Raw genomic sequence first — 19,954 nt, 5'->3', positions numbered from 1 at the left:
CTGTTACGCAGGCTCACCAAGAGGGAGGGTTTCCTGTTTGGTTTGCACTTGGTAATGGAGGGTGTTTTAACAGAATACCCACCAAGTAGTGTTATCACCACTTCATATGTTTAAACAAAGAACCAACAGCAACAACCAAAAGCTATAGATTCAAAGGTGTCGGGGCTCGTCTAAAGCCGGCCTGGAGGTCAGAGGAAGAGCCGGTACCCGATGCCAGATGCCCAGGCCCGGAGTCCTCCTCTCCAGTCCCGAGGAAGCACCTGTTCAGTGACTGTGAGTGACCCCCCAGCACCTGAGACCTTGCACCCCAGCTTCGAGCTGGGAACGAGCCGATACTTGTGCTGATCGCTACTCCGTATCCGCCGTCCCCATCCTGCGTGGGAGGGAACTGGCACTTTGAAAATCCTTTTCATCTTGAGAAAGAGCAGAGCAGCCTTTGCTCTTCCCGCTGTGACCTCCTGTGCTTTGCAAAGGTGATTTGGCAAGTGCAGCTGCGAGCCCAGCTCCAGTATCGCACGTCTATGGAAAATTCCAGTCAGGTCTTAGCCCCAGTCACAGTACATTTTTCTGAGGATCAGTAATGATTTGCTGAGGATCAGTAATGCTCTCTGTCTGCCGGCTGACAAGGGCGTGATCTCTGTGCTATTATCCTCCATTTGTCAGCTCCTCTCTGACACAGTTGTCCGCCGATTCCTTAGGAATATCGGAGGTATTTAATAGGCACAATTTCAGGAGCTGCTCCTGCTTGTAGCCTCTCATTCCTAATCAACATTTCCCAGCTGAGGCTATAGATAATTCAACTAGGCGGGTTATCAGAGGCGTTCTTCCTACTCTGCTTCGTTTGGATCTCTGCGCCCTCTAAGGTTCAGGGAGCAGGCTCCGATGTTTCCCATCATCACGATTTTCAGGAGTCGGGGCTACAAAGGTAATTCCAAGTTCGGCAGCCTTTCCATTTCTTTCCCTCTTGATTGTTGGAGGGATTTGCGGGAGACTGTATGTTTCCATGTTTTGCAAAGCTCAGTGGTGCAGAGATAATGTTGGAATTCTGCCCCAGAGAAACAGGCATTCTGTTAATTGTTCTCCTTTTCTTACAGAACCGAAAGGAGATTCATCAATCACAGTTACTCAACGTTTCTCCAAGTGCAACGTTTCTCCACGCAAAGGACCTGGGTTAGACTGGCAATACGCCACCTCTTCTGTTGGAAGGTACTTCACATTCTGTAGAATGAAGTCCACACCATATGAGAAATTTAGCTTAATCGCTCATCTCCTGATTCATGAGGTTTGACTCACCGAGATTTCCCCTCCTCATACTGCTGTGGAGGAAAGAATTGTTGGCCAAATCCTTGGTCACATGTTTATATTATATTTCCTAGTTTGACATTTATCTTTTGTCTCTGTTTAGATTGCATTTGCCACGCAGAATTCTTTAATTTTTATGACATCAAATCCGCTGTCTTTTTCTTTATGATATCTCAGTGTCATGTTCTGCTTAGGGAAAGACTTCTTTACAACAAGAATATGATTTCTGCTCCTATTTCACATTCTTTTAGGTGTTTTTCCTTACAATGGAATATCACGTGTGCTCCACAGGCACTCCTTGCTCTGTCAGGTCTCCCGGGCATGAATTTCGGTTACCATGATTTAGTTAAATAATCCCAGCCTCCCAATGACACAAATCAAGTTTCGGTTTCCACCGCACGTTAGCTATGGGAAAGCACATGAAGTGCAAACTTCACAGCCAGGTCTTCAGTCCACAAGTCATCACGTTCATGACAGATGTGCGTCATGATCCGGGACCAGTCAGGTCACTTCTTTCATGTCTGGCAGTGCTTGGTTGCTGTGCACGTTATTCAGTTCACACACAGACAGCAAAACGTGTCCTTGTGCTGCCTCTTTGTCTCCTAGTGAATATCCACCTCACATTTCACAAGACTGGAAGGAGAGACAATGAACACAAAAGGGCAGCAAAGAAGCAGAAAGTGATTAAGCTGGAAGTGAAGTTCTAATAGAGTATAAATGGAGTTGTAGAGGAAACAGCCAACTGTGGGAACGTTCAATCTGCAGACATTAAAGAGACTAAACATGCAGCCAAAGGAGCTTAGTAAAGGCCAAACCAATGTAACTGAAGAAAGTGATTGGGAGAAAAGGATGAAGATGTGCCAGAGTAAGTGGTGTCAACAAAAACCTCACATAAAGGGAACTCTCAGATATATTTTGTGACTTTGAAAGCACACAGGATAAAATGATGGAAGCTGATACCAACTTAGAATGGAGAATGAGAATTTTACAAGGCACAGAAAAGATTCTTGATCCTTGTAAACTATACAACAAGAGGAGGACAGCATTGTGCAAACTACTCTTGATAAGTTTTTCTTTTCCCCTTTAAAATAGACTTTATTTTTTTAGAGTGTTTTAGGTTCACAGCAAAATTGAGCAGGAAGTACAGAGAGTTCCCAGATACTTCTTGCCCCTACACAAGCACAGCCTCCCTGCTGTCAACCTCCCACACCAGAGTGGAGTATTTGTTAGAATTGATGCACCTACATTGACACATTATTATCACTCAGAGCTCATAGTTCACCCTAGGGTTCACTCTCGGTGGTGTTCATTCAACGGGTTTAGACAAATGTATAATGACATACATATACCTCTACAGTGTCATACAGAGTAGTTTCGCTGCCCTAAAAGTCCTCTGTGCTCTGCCTACCCTTCGTCCTTAATCCCTGACAACAACTGATCATTTTACTATCTCCATATTTTTGCCTTTTCCGAAGTGTCATATAGCTGGAATCATACAGTATGTAGCCTTTTCAGATTGGCTTCTTTCACTCAGCAATATGCATTTAAGGTTCTTCCATGCCTATTCATGGCTTAATAGCTCATTTCATTTTAACACTGAATAATATTCTAGTGTCTGGATGTACCACAGTTTATTTTTCCATTTAGCTACTGAAGAATATCTTGGTTGCTAACAAGTGTTGGCAATTAAACCTGCTATAAATACCTTTATGTAGGTTTTTATGTGAACATAAATTTTCAGCTCCTTTGGGTGAACAGAAGGAGCACAATTGCTAGATCATATGGCAAGAATATGTTTAGTTTTATAAGAAACTGACAAAGTATCTTCCAAAGTGGCTGTACCTTTTTGTGTTCACATCAGCAATGAATGAGAGTTCATGTTGCTCCACATTCTCATCAGCTTTTGTTGTTGTCAGTGTTCTGGATTCTGGCCGTTCTAATAGGTGTGTAACAACCTTGCTATACCTGCATATTAGTTCCAGCAGGTTTTTTGTTGATTCTTTTGGATTTTCTACACAGATTATCATGTTATCTGCAAACAAAGAGAGTTTCATTTTCTCCTTTCCAATCTGTACAGCTTTTGTTTCCTTTTCTTGTCTGATTGCATTAGCTAGCATTTCCAGTACAATGTTGAAAGGGAATGATGGGAGGGGACATCCTTGACCTGTTCTTTATCTTAGTAGGAAAGATGCCAGTTTCTTGCCATTAAGTATAATGTTAGGGTAACATTGGCCTCATAGAATGGGTTAGAAAGTGTTTCCTCTGCTTCTGTCCTCTGAAAGTGATTATAGGGAATTGGTATAATTTCTCACTTAAACAGTAGAATTCACCAGTGAACACATCTAGGCCTGGTGCTTTCTGTTTTGAAAGTTATTAATTATTGATTTAATTTCTTTAATAGATATAGGCTTATTCAGATTCCTATTTCTGTTTGTGTGAGTTTTGGCAGATAATGTCTTTCAGTGAATTGGTCCATTTCCTCTAGGTTCTCAATTTTGTGAGCATAGAGTTGCACGTAGTATTGCTTTCTTAATCTTTAGTGTCCATGGGGTCTGTAGTGATGTCCCCTCTCTCACTTCTGATATTAGTAATTTGTCATTTCTCTCTCTTTTTTTTGGTTAGCCTGACTGGAGGCTTTTTGGATTATTGAACTTTTCAGAGTCAGCTTTTGGTTTTGTTGATTTTTTCTATTAATCTCTTGTTTTACATTTCTTTGATTTTTGCTTTCATTTTTACTATTTCTTTTCTTCTGCTTACTTTGGATTGAATTTGATCTTCTTCTAGCTTCCTAAAGTACAGTCTCAATGATTGATTTTAGATCTTTCTTCTTTTCTAATGTGTGCATTCAATGCTATAACTTTCCTTCTAAGCAATCCTTTTGCTGCATATCACAAGTTTTGATATGTTCTCATTTTCATTTAGTTCAAAATATTCTTAAACTGCTCTTTTTTTTTTTTGAGGAAGATTAACCCTAAGTTAACATCAGCTGCCAGTCCTCCTCTTTTTGCTGAGGAAGACTGGCCCTGAGATAACATTCCTGCCCATCTTCCCCTACTTTACATGTGGGGCGCCTACCACAGCATGGCTTGACAATTGGTACGTAGGTCTGCACCCGGGATCTGAACTGGCGAAACCCAGGCCACTGAAGCAGAACATGTGATCTTAACCTCTGCACCACCGGGCTGGCCCCTTAACTTCTCTTGAAATTATTTTCTTTGACCCATGTGTTATTTAGAATTATGTTGTTCAATTTCCAGGTATTTTGGGAATTTTTAGTTATCTTTTATTATTGGTTTCCAGTTTAATTCCATTGTGGTCTGAGAACAAATGTGATTTCTGTTGTTTGAAACTTTTAAGGTGTGTTTTATGTTCCAGACTGTGGTCTATCTTGTTGTATATTCTATGTCAGCTTGAGATAATGTGTATTCTGCTGTTGTTAGATAAAGCAGCCTGCAGATGTTTGTTATATCCATTTTGTTGATGGTGTTGTTGAATTCAGTTATGTTCTTCCTTATTTTCTGCCTGCTGGATCTGTCCATTTAAGAAAGAAGGGTGGAGAAATCTCCAGCAATGACAAGGGATTCATCTCTTTCTCTTTACAGTTCTATCAGTTTTTGTCTCACAAATTTTGATGCTGTGTTATTAGAAGTCTTGTTTCTCTTCTGGTTAAAATAGCATCTTTTATCTTCCTCAGTCTCTTTGGGATAAATTCAGATTTATCTTTCAGATTTCTGCTCCCCTTGCTGCTCCTCCTAAGTTAGTGTCTGGGTGTAGACTTCAGAGGGGTTTATGTGAGCTGACAGCAAAGGACAAAGGAGCTTTGGACTCTCACTGATCTCTGCTTCTCACTATGATTTCGTCTCAGGGTGGCCTGCTAAGTCCAGGCCCTGGACTGATGTTTCATGAAATGAAATTCATCCCATTAGCTACTGGGGACACGACAAAGGCATCCAGTTCAAAAGTAAATTTAGGGACTGGCCCCATGGCTGAGTGGTTAAGTTCATGAGCCCTGCTTCAACAGCCCAGGGTTTCATGGGTTCAGATCCTGGGTGTGAGCTTAGTGTGGTTCAATAAGCCATGCTGAGGTGGAGTCCCACATGGGAGAACTAAGAGGACCTACAACTAGAATACATGACTCTGTACTGGGGAGCTTTGGGGAGAAGAAAAAAATAAAAGAGGAAGATAGGCAACAGATGTTAGCTCAGGGCCAATCTTTTAAAAAAAAAAAAACAAAGTAAATTTAACTGATATACATTCTCTGATTCTCTCAGGATGAATTATTTTTTGTTTTTTTATTTTTTTTTTATGATAGCACCTTTCACATTTTTCTACTTCCAAATGTTAGATTATATTCTGACTTCTTCCACATCCTTCCACCACCAGTCAGGAAATTTATAACGGGCGGAACTTTGGTTAATTTCATCTTTGCATCTGAGCCCTGAGTATAGTGCTAGGCATACAAATATGAAAAGAATAATTATTGGGCTGAATTGAATGGGATCTCTCACTTCCCAAAGCTTATTGGTACCAGTTTGAGGTGCCAAAATTATTTCCGTTTGCTATTTCATTTTTTTTAGATGCAAAATCAAGTTTATTTTGTTACACTGACTGGTATGGAGGAGAAATAAGGCAGTCTGAATGAAAGAAAACTTGTGTATTGGAAACTGTTTGTAAGTGTTCTTCTTTGTCTCATCTTGAAATCATTACCCTCTCTTTTATAAGTACTGAACAGCAATCATTATTTATTGCCTAGTTTAAAAGAGGCTTAAGAATAGCAATGTCTCAAAGACATACGAGTCCTTTGTTGGTGGGTCAGGATGTAGAAAGGAACTGGGTAGAAATGGGTTATCAGAAATACAAAAAGTGAAGACTTTCATTGCCTTTTGGTTTCCCGCTCCATACTTATTCACAGACACTCCTGTGCTGTCAATTGAAAAGCAAGAGCAAAGCAACAAAAACATAAAATTACTGAAACCCCAAACTCTCTCTGCCTTCACTGCTGCCACTTCAAGTTCTCACCTCCTGACAAGCTCTGGAGATAATGAAACGTTGAGTCTCGGTTCTGGGAAAAGTTTTATAGATTACCAAGACCGTAGGTTCTAGAGTCTAGAATTTAGACCAAGAAGAAGCAGGGTCCATCCCTTTTCTGTTCACTAAAGTATCCTCAGAATGTGACTGTGCTTGGCGCAGTGGGAGCTCAAACACAGTCGTTGAATAAATGAATGAAATTCCTTTCTTTGCCGATAAGCAAACTGCAATTGAGAAAAGCAACGTGACTTGCCCAGGGTCACACCATTTGTAAGCGGTAGGTCAGGAGAGGAACCCCCGTCTCCTGACATCTCATTTGCTGCACTTTATGCTACACAATAACATTTCCTGCAGCTTAACCCACAGAAGCACTCACCCCTGAGTGCTGTAATAGGTTTCTAGAATTTATTTAAACCGTAAAAGAAGCAGGACGAATGGTTGTTTTGGCTCACTTTACGGATGAGACATCCAGGATTGCCAAAAGCATCTTTATTTACTCACAGGTAGCAAAAACACCATATAATTCTTTTTGTGGTTGTCCAGTCGATGTAAATTTTTTCTCTGTTCCAGTAAAGTGTGCATTGATTAGAAATTATTTTTGAAAAAAGACCACCACTCAAACAGAGAGTCTGAACTAGGCAAGTTGTATGAACTCCCAATACTTGTTATGGTGCTGTGAAAATAAATATATGCCCTCCCTTGATTTATTTTATTCTAAAGATTTGTTCCATGCAGAAACGGAAGCTCTCTCCTGTGGTTATATTGGTGAAATTCAGCTGGTAAATGAGCTAAGAGAGAAGGCAAATAATCTTAAGTGCTTGGGAATATAAGAATCAGACATCACATTGTATATGTGGTAAGGAGAAGGAGGACACATTTTTAAATATTGGTGAATAAATATAATTTTCCTCTATCCCGTTGTTATATCCTTAGTTTGGGCTACTATGGATGGGGATTAAAAGCCCCAAGTCAAATGGCAGAATAGTCAACATTAACTTTTCTTATATCTAAGTTTATATACATCGAACATTCAGAATGACTATTTTTAATTTCGTGTTGAATCACTGCATGTTGGCAAACTGTCTCAGCTGCTCTCTTTAAAAAGGTGCTCTTCCCTCGGGCTCCCTGGAGGTAAAATCTCCACAGACTCCATTAAACATACAGGGCCAATAAATTGTTGCTCCTGATAGGGGAGAAAATTTCCTCCAGCAACAAAAAGAATAATGTTCCAGACTTTTACTAAAACAATCCTAAGTAAATATCTTCAATTCTGTCGTCTTTTTAGGTAACATTGCCTGCGTTATTACTATCTATATTGTTTCTGTGCAAGGAACATTAGAATGAAACTTCAAACCCAAGCGGATGTATACATCCCTGATCTTTCTGGGCCAACTGTCATTTTGTAAATAAGTGTATTTTTTAGTGGGAGTGGAGAAGGAGACGAGAGAGAAGGTGTCTCTTGACTATGTTTCTTTCTTAAACCAGTAATCTCATCATTTTAAAATCCTAGATAACATTAAAAGAAGATAATATCAGTGTGGCCATTTATGCTGCTTTAAATAGCTCTCTACTTTTACACAAGTTCCAATCTCCTTCTAACTCCTGCCACATTTCTGATATCACCCAGCCTTGAGCACTGCCGCCTTGCGGGCATGCCCCATGGAGGGAGTGGAGCTGAAGTTCGACGCAACAAACTGCACGCTCTCTTATTCATGGACTCAATAAAATTGCTTCCTTGGGGACATATTATATTTCCGTCTTCGAGTCTGGGAGTTTGGGCACCTAAAAGTGATTGTCAGCAGCCCAGCCAGAGCAAATTTAACCTTGCTCTGAACTCTGGTGTGGCTCCAGCGGGACTGTCATGAAAATGTCGACTTTTGGCCCTGACTCTCCAGCCCCAAAGGAGGGTCTGGAGAGCCAAAGAAAACAGAGCCTGAGTTAAGAGGTGAGGAGAGAATGGGGCCAGAAACCTCAGCTACAGGACCCTGCTGCTCAGCAAGCACGATGAGAGCCAAAGTGTTAGACATAAGGCTCTCCCTCACACTCTGCATCTCTTAGAGCCTCTATCTTTTCTTCTGCAAGATGAGCATTGTTGAAATCCTTGCTGCTCAAGTTGTGGTCCTCAGACTAACAGCATGGGCATCACCTCAGAAGCTTGATAGAAAAGCAGACTTTCAGGCCCCACCCCAGAATTACTGAGTCAGACTCTACACTTCAACACAATGCCCATGGGGTTCCTGTGCACATTAAAGTCAGATATGCTCTGGTGTAGAAGGCCCGGGTCCATATGTGTAAAGCAAAGCCATATGGTGGGCCCCCTTTTAAACACAAGGAGCATGACTAAAGAGTGACAGCCAGTCCCTCTGATTAGGAGCACTTCAGAGCCTTGACCTGTGCAAACCAGATCAGTGAGCATTCACTGAGCTCCTACCAAGGCAGGGGCACCCACTGAAGGCTGACTAGCAGAGCAATCCCCGGGGGGTTGAAATCTGACTGTAAAGATGAGATATGCAGAGAAAAAAATATATACAGGTGCACAGGAATATAGCTCAGGGGCACTATTAAAACTGAGTTTGCAAACTATCTTGGGAAAGAATACAATAACGGAGATCGTTCTGAGAGTTCTATTTCCCTACATGTTCCTGAGTCCTTTGGAGCTTTATGCAAAGAGGGATTTGGGACTTTTGCCAAACCTCCAATCCCTTAAAATACAGTGTTCAGACACTTTCAGGAGGGCACAATTGGCATCCGTCCTCTGGGAGAAAAGCCTACTGGATACTGGAAATTCACCTCAGCTCTGAGACTCAGGAGACCAGGTCGAACCTCAAACCCAGCCAATGAGACCGAAGAGACAGATGGGTGGCGTCATCATGGGACAGATACTTCTCCCTCTCTTAATGCCACTCTGCGGGCTTCTCACCAGTTCCTTGAAGGGTGATACCACATTGTCACTGCCCTTCCAGGGCTCAGCAAGAACCAGAGAGCTGACACAAAAAGAAGCTTCAGTTGTCCATCTGTCTACAGCAATTCAGGGAAGCAGGAGGCACCAGGCATTACAGAAGTCACAGGCAAGAGAGGTGCTGGGCATGTCTGTGTCTGGTCAACGATGGAGCTGCTAAAAGCCCAGGAGAGCCATTTTTGGATAGGATCAGACTCTTGGCAGGAGACATCAGCTGTGGGAAAAGATGTTGAAAACCCTTATGCGAAACCCCTGCAGATGGAGATGCTGTCCCCCCAAGCAGACACCACACTACTGAACTCTGTGTCAGGCACTTTATTATATAAGCTCTAAGAGGGATTTTAGTATCTGAATTTGACATTTGAGGAAGCTGAGGCTCAAAGAGGTCAGATGGTTTGTACCCAGTTGAACCAGGGTCAGATCTGAATCCAGGTCTTCCCGGCTTCAAAGCCCATGCTCCTCTTTCTGCACTGCAGTACACCCCCTGGACAGATGAGACTTGCCAGCCAGAATCAAGGTGGGGCTTTGCAGGAAGTCGTTAGCTGCCCTGAGGCTTACAGTGGGAGAAGCAGGTAAGAATGCCAGACTGGTGGAAGGTTCCTGTTTGGAGCTCCGCAGTCCATCCCATCTGTGGCCCACAGAGAGCATTCATTTTTCCACTCCCATCTGTTCCTCTCTGCCCTGCCAGACACTTTACAGCTCTTGGGAGGGAAGGAGCATTAACCTGGCTGGGGAAGTTTGATGGGCTGCAACAAGGTCAGCTTCATGGGCAAGCAATCAGTGTAGTCACACAGGGCCTCTCATTCAGAAGGCCCTGCACTTGGGTTTTAATGCTCTTCCATTGCTATCTCAAAATTCTTAATAATTCTACCTTTGTGTAAGTGAAGTCAGCTGGGACAATGGAGCATGCGCTCAGGGCTTGGAGCCTTGGCTCATACACAGTCCTTCCTCAAGCGTCCTCCCGCCTCGCTGGGATGGGTTGTCTGCTGCCTGCTTCCTGCTCGCTGGCTTCCCAGGCCCTGTGCAGCTTCCCCATCCCCTGCTGCTCTCTACCCAGGGGTTCAGGGACCCATTGGGTCCTGAGCGGAGACTGCAGGCCCTTGGGCATTGCCTGTCTGTCCTGGGTTGGAGCAATGGGCCTATGGGAGGGGAGATATGGATTTTCCTACCTCTGGCTGGGGCCCTACATTCTCATTTTGCTCTGAGCCCTGCAAAAATATGTTGCTGGCCTTGGACTGTGGTTTCCTAGGATTGGAACTCAAAGTGATTAGAAGTTTAGCTCATATAGGCAGGGCTCTCTGCCTTCCTTCCCAGAGGCCTGGGGGGAAGCAGTCTCAGGCTTCATTCTCTCTCCTTCCTCATCCTTCCACATGGCTCTCAGGACTAGGTCTGCGCTCCGTTTACAGTTTAGGTCAGCTTGACAGCAGGCACTAGAAGCAAACTTTCTCTTCCCTTTTATTCTCTCTCTAGTTCTAGTTTCTCAAGCTCTGGCAGGTGAATGTTGGATCAACCTTTCATCGTAGTGGTAAGATCTGAGACCACGCGTTAGGGTGAAATAGATGTAGCAGTTCTCTAAAGGTTCTCTGCTCCAAGGTTGCTTTGGCCTATTTAACTGAAGTAAAAGGAGCTTTCCACATGGTCCAACTCACTGGTGTTTGGGGTCAGAGCCCCCCCAGATAATGAATTGTTACTTTGCTTTAGCTTCTTTGTGCCTGTGTTTCCCTTACGGAACTTGTCGACAGGAGAAAGCCATGAGCCAAGGCAGTATTCATACACTGTTGATCTCTGGCCAGACATCATATTAATACCATTCTAATAATATCTAATGTCACCCCATCCCAGTGATGAGAGAAAGGGTGAAAACAGAAATTTGTGATCTTTCAATAAGTCTCTTTAGTGACAAAGCAATACATATTTCTTTCAAGAAGTCTTTAGAGGCCAGGAGCATTGCTGAAGGAAGCTTTAACAACCTTAGGTCATAATCCAACTACAAAATGCCAACATAGTAGAATGAGTGGTCAGGAAATAATTAGGAGGTCATCCAAACAACATTCAAGCAAGGTCACAACGTCACTTATGACTACTAGTCAGATTTTTGAGGAAGGTGACAATTAAATTAGAAAACTGTAACTCTTGAGACCTTGAAGCAGCATCAGAGATCTCTTAGACTGAGAGTCTAAGAGGTGGAAAGACTTATGTATTGTAATTCAGGAAATCGTTGTAATAATTGGTATTTGAGATCCATTGTCTCCAGCAGCTGAAGCCTTATTCTTTCCATTATAATGTGTCCATGGATTATGGAATATGATTAACCATATTAACCATGGTGAATAATTATATCTAACAAGGGTCAAATTGTGTCTAATGTGAGATGACCATTTCTTGTAAAACTTTCTAAATTAGGGCTAATCTCTGAACAAAGTATAAATGAAGGGGTGTGTGTGTGTGTGTGCACATGTGTGTGCATGCTCACACACACATATGTGTGCTCTGCTTTGTTACATGAACAATTTAGTAGGTGGAATGAAGTGATAGCCTTCAATGCAAGATGTAGGGATTCTGGAAGGACTCCAGGATGCCTCCTCAAAATTTATCCTAGATTAGAAAATGCCTAAAATTCTAAAATTAGAGATTCAATTTCCTGAACTAAGCAAAAGAGAGCTGTGGCCTGGAAAGTGCAATCAATTCAAGAATGAGATCCGCAGACCTGAGAGCACAAAAGGGACTTATCAGTCTCCTAGTTGACACTTGACTCTGTTATGTCAATCTCTGGAGAGTAGTGGCCTATTCTGTGTGAAAATATCCATCTGTCCATCTATTTGTCCATCCATCTATCCATCTATCCATCCATCCATTCATTTATCCATCCCTGAATCCTTCCACTTAATGATTCATTCAATAATTTAGCAAATATTTTTTTGAGTCCCTCTCCTCTGCCAGTATGCAGATACTGTCTCTTGTCTCTCAGTAACAAACCCACCCTCTTCATTCTGTTTAGATTCTCCCATTGAGAAGCATTTCTCAATGGGTGAGAATTTCCAAATGTGTGAGGTTTAGAGAGCAAGAGAGAAGGAGGAGGTATTATTTTCTATGGCAGAAAGTACATGGATGGGGCAGATGGCAGAGGGACACTGGGTTTCACCAGCGTCCTCCTGAGGGTCATCCTCTTTTGTGCCACAAACAGCTGAGATTTCAGTGGCAGCTTCCCTACATTTCTGGTACTTGGAGACTTCCTCAAGCCATCAGAGGCGTCCTCGACTTCGGCTTCTCAGCCATCCCAATGGCTGGGTAAGCTTCTAATTCCTTGTGTTAAATTCATTACTGTTCCAAATACTTATAGTAGATTCTCTTTTCTTTAAAAATCCTGACAGAAACAGCCACGCACCAGGCAATGGACAGAAGGTACCAGGCTGAGTCCACCTGCTCCATTCTCAGAAGGCTTTCCTTCTATGGCATAGCATCGTGTCTCTCTCGTATGTACATTGGTCCCTTTCCTGCTTTGGGTAGCTACACATAATAAATCTTGTTCATTCATTTGTGTCTCAGCTGAAGTTAGCCTTCGTGAGAACAGGGTCCACAGGGAGGAGAGAAAAGGTAAGGATACGGGTGCATGATTGAGAGTGGAAAGACAAAATTCATTCTTTTACAGTTTTGCTGACTCTTAGAACTTAGAGGGTGGATTATATTTTAGAGAGGCTTGGATAAACCCCACAGGCTTCAGTGAGGGTCATATATCTTTTTCAGCACAAGGAAGCAGGATAGAAGGCCTCAGGAAGCCTGGCACGTCAATGTGAAGGATCTAGGGAAGTCTTCTTTTAAAACAATATGCATGCAAAGCCCCTCACTTCTGCTTCTAATAATCACCAGAGAGATGATTCCAGGTGTACTTTCACCTTCTGGAATCTTCTCTCTTCTTTACTAGTTAGTGAATAAGGAAAGATACCATGAACTCAAGAGAGGTCTTCCCATTCCACAAGGACTATGACAAGGCTGAGCCATGAACCAACCTTGAGCTTGTCTCCTCTGTCCTTCTTAAGCTGCTGGAAGACTTGGTGGCCATGAGCTTCCCTGGTTGTCTTTCCTAGTGGCAAATTCTTGGTAGTGTTCTTAATGAGAGGAGAACTGGCATCAGGTGAATACATTTTATAAGGATTGAAAAAACTCTTTAAAGCATGAAATTATGCTCAAGGATGCTCTGAATCCTCTATAAATATTTTTCGCCCCAGAGAAAAATAATATTTCTTTAACACTTACTCAATTTTTCTCAGGTTTTTCAATATTTTCTTACTATAGATATGGAATTTCTAAAGAATCTGTTACCCAAGTGATAACTCCAGTGTGTGAACAAGTGGGAGTCACATGAAATGCCCTAGTAATGTTTAATACCTCGTGGAACTGAAGAACAATGGAGCCAGTTGTACAGGAAGTAGTGTTGTGATTTAAAGGTCTCAGTCTAATCAGGCAATAAATGTTGCAGAGAGTGTATGGCTTTCTGTCTCTCCTGTGCCTCAAACTTCTAATGTAAATGAAGTGAACTTAGAAATGACATTCAGGGGAAATGATTTGCAGGAAAGTCCATGAAAAGTATTATGTAATAGGAGAATTTTATCTTTACGGTGTCTGGAAATGTTGACTCTATTCCACTACGTGAGCCTGGCTTTCATGCATGTTTGTGAAGAGGTTGCTTCCTTATTGCCCAGAAAAAATGATCTGACTTTTTGTTTCTGTGAACTATTCTGTTTTTATTAATCTTTCTTTTCCCAAATATTTATGTATTGCTTGCTCTGGGCACAGCATTGCCCTGTACACTGTGAGGAAAGCTTCAGTAGAGAAAGTCAAGACATCACATCTGAAATAGAAAATAATGACATGAAGCTTTTCCTTATTAAATACATTGATTAATTTTATTTCTTGAGCCTCAATTCTGTGCAAGGCAGAAGAGTGCTAAGCATTTCTTTTGATACCTCCCATTTTTCCCCAAATTCACTCTTCACTCTTCTCCGCTTGCTCTCAGCTCAAGATGGTGGACCTACATAGATTATATCCATCCAGGATATCTTGCCTTCTGGCTTCTTGTTAGGTTTAGCCAGTGGGAGGCACTGGCGTGAGATCGAAGTGGGAAATGAATGACGTTGCGGTAGTCCTTTTCCTGGCTCCCTTCTTGCCAGATCATCCTAGATGGGCTGCTTTACTCAGAGCCACACTCTTCAGCTTCTAGTAAATGCTCAGTGCCCTGCCTCTTCAGGCCGGGGTAGTTGCTGGGCCTAGCGTATTGTACTATCTTCTGTTGGTTAAGGAAAACAAAACCTGCCCACAGCTTTGCAAATACTCCTTAAAATTCAGTATAAAATACTCAGTTTTAATGTTCTATCTCTTTTCTGTCTTGAACTTGTACAAAGGTAAAACAGACAGACATCCAGACTTCAAGGAGAATATAAGGCATATTTCAATACAAATATGACAAGACAGAATATGTTAACGTATCAGCAAGAATAGGAAACTTGAAATTAAGTTATATAGATTCCCATTCCTGCTCTGCTTCTAACTAACTGTGAGCACCTTAGTAAGACATGTTGCTTCTTTGGATGTTGGTTTCCTTAGGTGTATAATGGCTTTCCTTAAAATGTCAGTCTTCTTAGGTGAGCCTGGCTTTCATGCATGTTTGTGAAGAGCCTGCCTCATTATTGTCCAGAAAAGATGATTTTACTTTTTTTTCTGAGATAGTTAATTTTTCCTTTCCCAAATACTTATTTAATGATATTTTATAGCTAAGCTCAGAGATTCTGTCCAATGTCGAGACTCCATGACCGTGTGCTCTCTTTGAGTGCTGTAAGGGAGTAGCAGTTAAATGCTATGAGGGAGTGGCAGCAAAAGTATTTGGGAACCTGGAGGAAACACTGATAAACTGGCACTCAGACCACTAAGAGCTATGAGATTTCTGAGGAGGAAGAGATTGCCGTGATAAGGGAAAGCTTCACAGATAGATGGTATACAGGAAATCTTTATTTCACCTATTTGATTAGAAAATCATTAAGTGGGTGAGTAAGTGTTGGTGGATCTTCCCAATTTAAAGCACAGTCTATGGGATTCCTGCCATTCCACATAGAGCGATGCAGCAACAGAACCTGACTTACCTGTGGGGGTTACCATGTGCATGATGCTGTGACCCCTGACTGTCTTTGCAGAAACTCCTGTGTCTGCTTTAGGATAGCTAAGATCACCATTCTTCCTGCCAGAGCATGTACTTCTGCTGCCTCTAGATTTCCTATGTGACCTGCTCTTTGCCTTCTGCCTCCCATGACACTGGATTTCCCAAAGCTAGCTAGACAACTCGAAGACCTCGTTGCTCATAATGACTCAGACTCTTCCAGAAATGAATTTGAAGCTCTAAGAGGGCCTCATTGTTTGTGTTGGGCAGAAAGAGAGGGAGATATAGTGGGCTGAATGGAGACTCCTAGGGACAAAACTTATGTGACTGCCCATTAAGTTGCCATTTAAGAATATTCATTGAATAAGTACTACTTCTTAGATACAATGGTGACCAAGCCCTTAAGGAACCTAAGTCTAGTAAAAGAAAGAGAAAACTAATAATAGTATTTCAGCCCACTGTTTTAAGTACTGCAATTATGGCACTGCATATGCCTGGGTTGTGATGAGAACACAGAGAGCCATATAAATCAGCTGGAAGGTGAGTGAGCTAGGAAGGAATCAGAGAAAGCTGCCTATAAGAGACAATGCATCAGCTCCATCAGAAGTGATGTATAAAATGTATAAGATACTCACATGAAGAGGGAAGGGAAGAATGTTCGCATCAATGAGAATAAGATGACCAAGGCCTCTGAAGTATAAAATAGCAAGAGATGTGTTTGAATTGTGTGTGTATGTGTGCATCAGGTGAACAAAGAGTGGCTTGGTGCATTAGAAGCATAAAGTTAGAGGGGAAGAGTATCCTATTAAGGGTTGATTGGGCCTTCATGGTCTATCCTGGGCACCTAACCACCCGAGATAGTCTGATTTGTCTGAAAAATGAACTTTAATATCCACCAAGTCAACTTATGAAGGGGATTGTGGGTGCAACAGATGGCTAAGTTGGGGCTCCCTATGTAGCATTATTTCATACACATCTCCTGGCAAGGGGCCCTGGCAAATAGTAACAGTAAAAGCTTCACATCTTTCAATCAATATATGATGGAATAATGTAATTCCACCCATGGATGACTTGGGAATCATACTATCTTGCCAAAGATGGAGAGACGGATTCCCCAGCTCAACAGAAATCTGTGCATCAAAGAAGGCTTGGTAACATGTTTCTGGAGTTTTCTCTGGGTTGTGGTATTATTGCTGTTTTTCTCCCCTCTTGGTTTTAATGGTTACCTGAGAAATACCCTGACTCCCAGGGCTTTGTAGGAAAAAAAAAACAGTTTTAATGTTATTCTAAGTCTTTAGACACATTTACACATCCTCCATCTGCTTGGGAGAGAAAAAATTCAGATTTCAATAACAAAAGTTGTACAGGTCTTTCTTGAGGCAACAGAAAATGCATACGATAAGGGAATAGACATGAAGTGCGGAGGCACATTTAGGTCTTAGCGCTATTGACAGGAGCTGAAAAGAAGATGTAAAGGATGTGTGAAAAATCCCAAATAAAAGAGCTCAAGTAACATACAATATGGATAAGGAAATGCGCTTTAAAGGAAATGCAGCTGTCACAAAGGAATATGGGGGGTGGCAAAGAAGGGGGCCCAAGGGAGGAGAAGTATATGACAAGAATGAAGATTAGCAACAGTCTCTTCTTGGAATTTTGACTCAGAGAAGCAATATTCTGTTCTGCAATTATTGGTGTGCATTACAGTCACTTAAAATGCAATTTAAAATGAAAGACTCCTGAATTAGATCTGCTTTCCCTTTCTGCCTTGCCACCAATGAGGCTGTTTTCAATCTTACAACAACTGAAACCCATAATCAATGTGAAAGGTAATCAGACCAGCTGAAATATGCAGTCGTGAGCGGAGGCTGGAAGCCATGAACCCCTGCAGTTCCCTGTCAGGCGGGTTCAGGGCATGTTGCACCAACAACTCCATTCAGGGTAGGCATTTGGTGGGAAGTACATTAAATGTGTGTTACTGCTCATGAAGACCCTCCGGGATGAAGTGCTGGATGTGTTTTGGGTTGCTTTACAGATCTGGTGGACTTGTGCAACACATTGGGAAATGTCACTTTTCTATTTAAACTCTGAAAGGGCATTGGTTTCACATGTTTACCAGTTGTCATTTTCATGGTATTCTACAGCATAAGCCCATCTGATTTGTAGCATATACCTTGTGTACCAGCTATATATAACAGCCCTTAAAGTACATGCCCAAGTGTTTAGGATCCTAAGACACTTTTAAAGTCCCTCCCTCACTCCCCTCCATCCACAATATTTAACCATAGACCTGGAAGATGTAAAGAATGACGGCTTACATGTTCCATCATTTGTTGGGTGTGGATTTTTATGATATTTTAGCAATTGGGATTCATGTCAAACCAGAGAAACTTCCATTAGTCTAGCCCTTGGCTTACTGAAACACAGAGGGGGTTGTAAAAAGGAATATCTTGGCCAAGAACCAGCCCCCACAGACAAAGGCCATGCTTCATCTCCTCGCATGATAGGCAGTTCTCTAGAGCTCCCTTGCTCACGACTCTCACCCACTTTCTGCCCCCTACCCTGCTAGCACCGCCAGCAAGACTCAGTCACTTTGTCACCTCCTGACATGGTGACTGTTCTTGTCTCTTACACAGCATGGTGACCCCACTGGCAAATTTGGGGGCACACATCCCAGTTTACTTGGAGTCTAGAAACTCCTGCAACTAGACACTGTCTACACTGGCAGTTCATACTACATTTCTCTCTGCTGTGTGGGCAAGACGAGTAAATTTGCTGACGTTAAATGTATGTTCTCAGTGCAGGCATTAGGAGTTTTTTTAGCAGCACGTAATTCACAAATATTTACTGCACTCAATAGGTTCCAGGCACTGTTAGGGTTATAAACTACAACTGAGGAATGACTACTATGCCTGAGGAGCTAATGGTGTAGTTGGGAAGAATATGGGTACAAGTGGCTCCAATTCAAAGAAAGTTACTATCAGTTCAGTTCCCTAAGAAACAAACTACAAATGGAGGCAGCACAGAAAAGGAAGCCATCATTACCAGCTGGGGGTAACACAGAAGGCTCTAGAGGAGGCAGCTTTTGAGATGGACCTTGGAGGATGGCTAGAATTTCAGGAGCAGAAACTGATGAGAGTGTGCATTCAGGTGGAAGAAATAGAGTAGGCAAAAGCATGAAGAAAGGATATATTTAGGTAACAACAATTGGGATAATTTTGCTGGAGCAAGAGAGGCACACAGAGGAGATGAGATAGGAAAGATAAATTTGGAACATTTGTTGATCCGGAGAGTAACATGGATGTTTAACTATTGGTGGTGATTAGAAGGGATCAGTGGTTTTCAACTGGAGACGATTTTGCACCCCAGGGACATTTGTCAAAATCTGGAGACATTTTTGGTTGTCACGACTGGGTGAGAAGAGGGAGTAGAATCCGATAGGCAGAGTCCAGGATACTTGTAAAAGCCCTATGACACCTCTTACAACAAAGAAATCTCTGGTCCCACATGTCAGTGGTGCTGAGGTTGAGGAACCCTGAGAAGGTGTGAAGGGGAATTGACTGCTGGAAGGGGAGACACAAGTCCAAGGCCCTACTGAAAGTGTCCCACTGAGAGGAAGGAGGATTTCAAGAGGGTAAGGCCAGTGAAATAGAAAAGGGGACAGCTGAACGAAGTATTTAAAGGTAGAATCAGCAAAAACTTGGCAACAAATTGCCTGTGGTGAGAAGGAAGGGAAGAGTAAGAAAAGAATCCAAGACTTTGAACTGGTTTTTTTTGGAGAACTTTTCAGATCTTCACTGAAATGAAGGAGTCAGTAAGAGGAACTGTCTGGCAGGGAAAAGCAAGATGTCCTTTTGTCTAACAACATAGAACTGGAATCATATAAACCTGGGTTCAAATCCTAGCTTTTCCATTTGCTAGTTGTACGGTTTGCACACATTTCCTGGAGCTATTTCCTCAATAGTAAAATAATGATAATACCATCTCCTTCACAGTTCACCATGAAAATGAAATCGTGTATCCGTAGAACACATTGCCAAGCACATAGTTTGGCTCCATAAATGTAGCTATTATTCTGCCACTGCTGCTGTTGTTAAGTCTTGTTGTCCAGCCTGGAGAAATGTCAAATGCTGCTTGAGAAAAATCTTAACTGTATAGCTCCCTTTGATTAACACTGATGCTAAAAAAAGTTAAAGACATGGATCTCAGTGATTTGGAAGAGATTTGGCAGGTAACTTGATTTGCGTGAAAATTCTACTCTGTTCTTGGACTGGAGGAACAGCACGGAAGTGGTCTTTAATGTTGTGTCTATGGCCTCAGGTGTAACTTCTGGTGATGACAGCTCTAACTGAAGAAGTGAAGACCAGGGTTGTTGGAGAGACTTGACACTCTACTTTCCTGCCCTAATGATGGGAGAAGACAGATTAAATCAATGTAGATTGAGTACCTCCTCTTATACAAACACATTGGGGGAAACATAGCACCTACTACATTGCTCGCACCATGAATAATAAGGAATA

General features: G+C 42.1%; 1 long non-coding RNA gene across 1 annotated transcript; it reads left to right on the top strand.

Moving 5' to 3' along the window:
- The first annotated feature begins 509 nt into the window (after window positions 1-509).
- On the top strand, window positions 510-13,410 carry LOC139041732 (uncharacterized). Its single transcript, XR_011497493.1, has 3 exons — window positions 510-925; window positions 1,095-1,206; window positions 12,661-13,410. It is a non-coding gene; the product is annotated as an uncharacterized lncRNA (long non-coding RNA).
- Window positions 13,411-19,954: the final 6,544 nt, after the last annotated feature.

Source organism: Equus asinus, chromosome 23 (assembly GCF_041296235.1).
Source record: "Equus asinus isolate D_3611 breed Donkey chromosome 23, EquAss-T2T_v2, whole genome shotgun sequence".
NCBI classification, from domain to species: Eukaryota; Metazoa; Chordata; class Mammalia; order Perissodactyla; family Equidae; genus Equus; species Equus asinus.
Note: the sequence above shows the minus strand (reverse complement) of the source record. Positions and strands in the feature narration are given on the sequence as shown.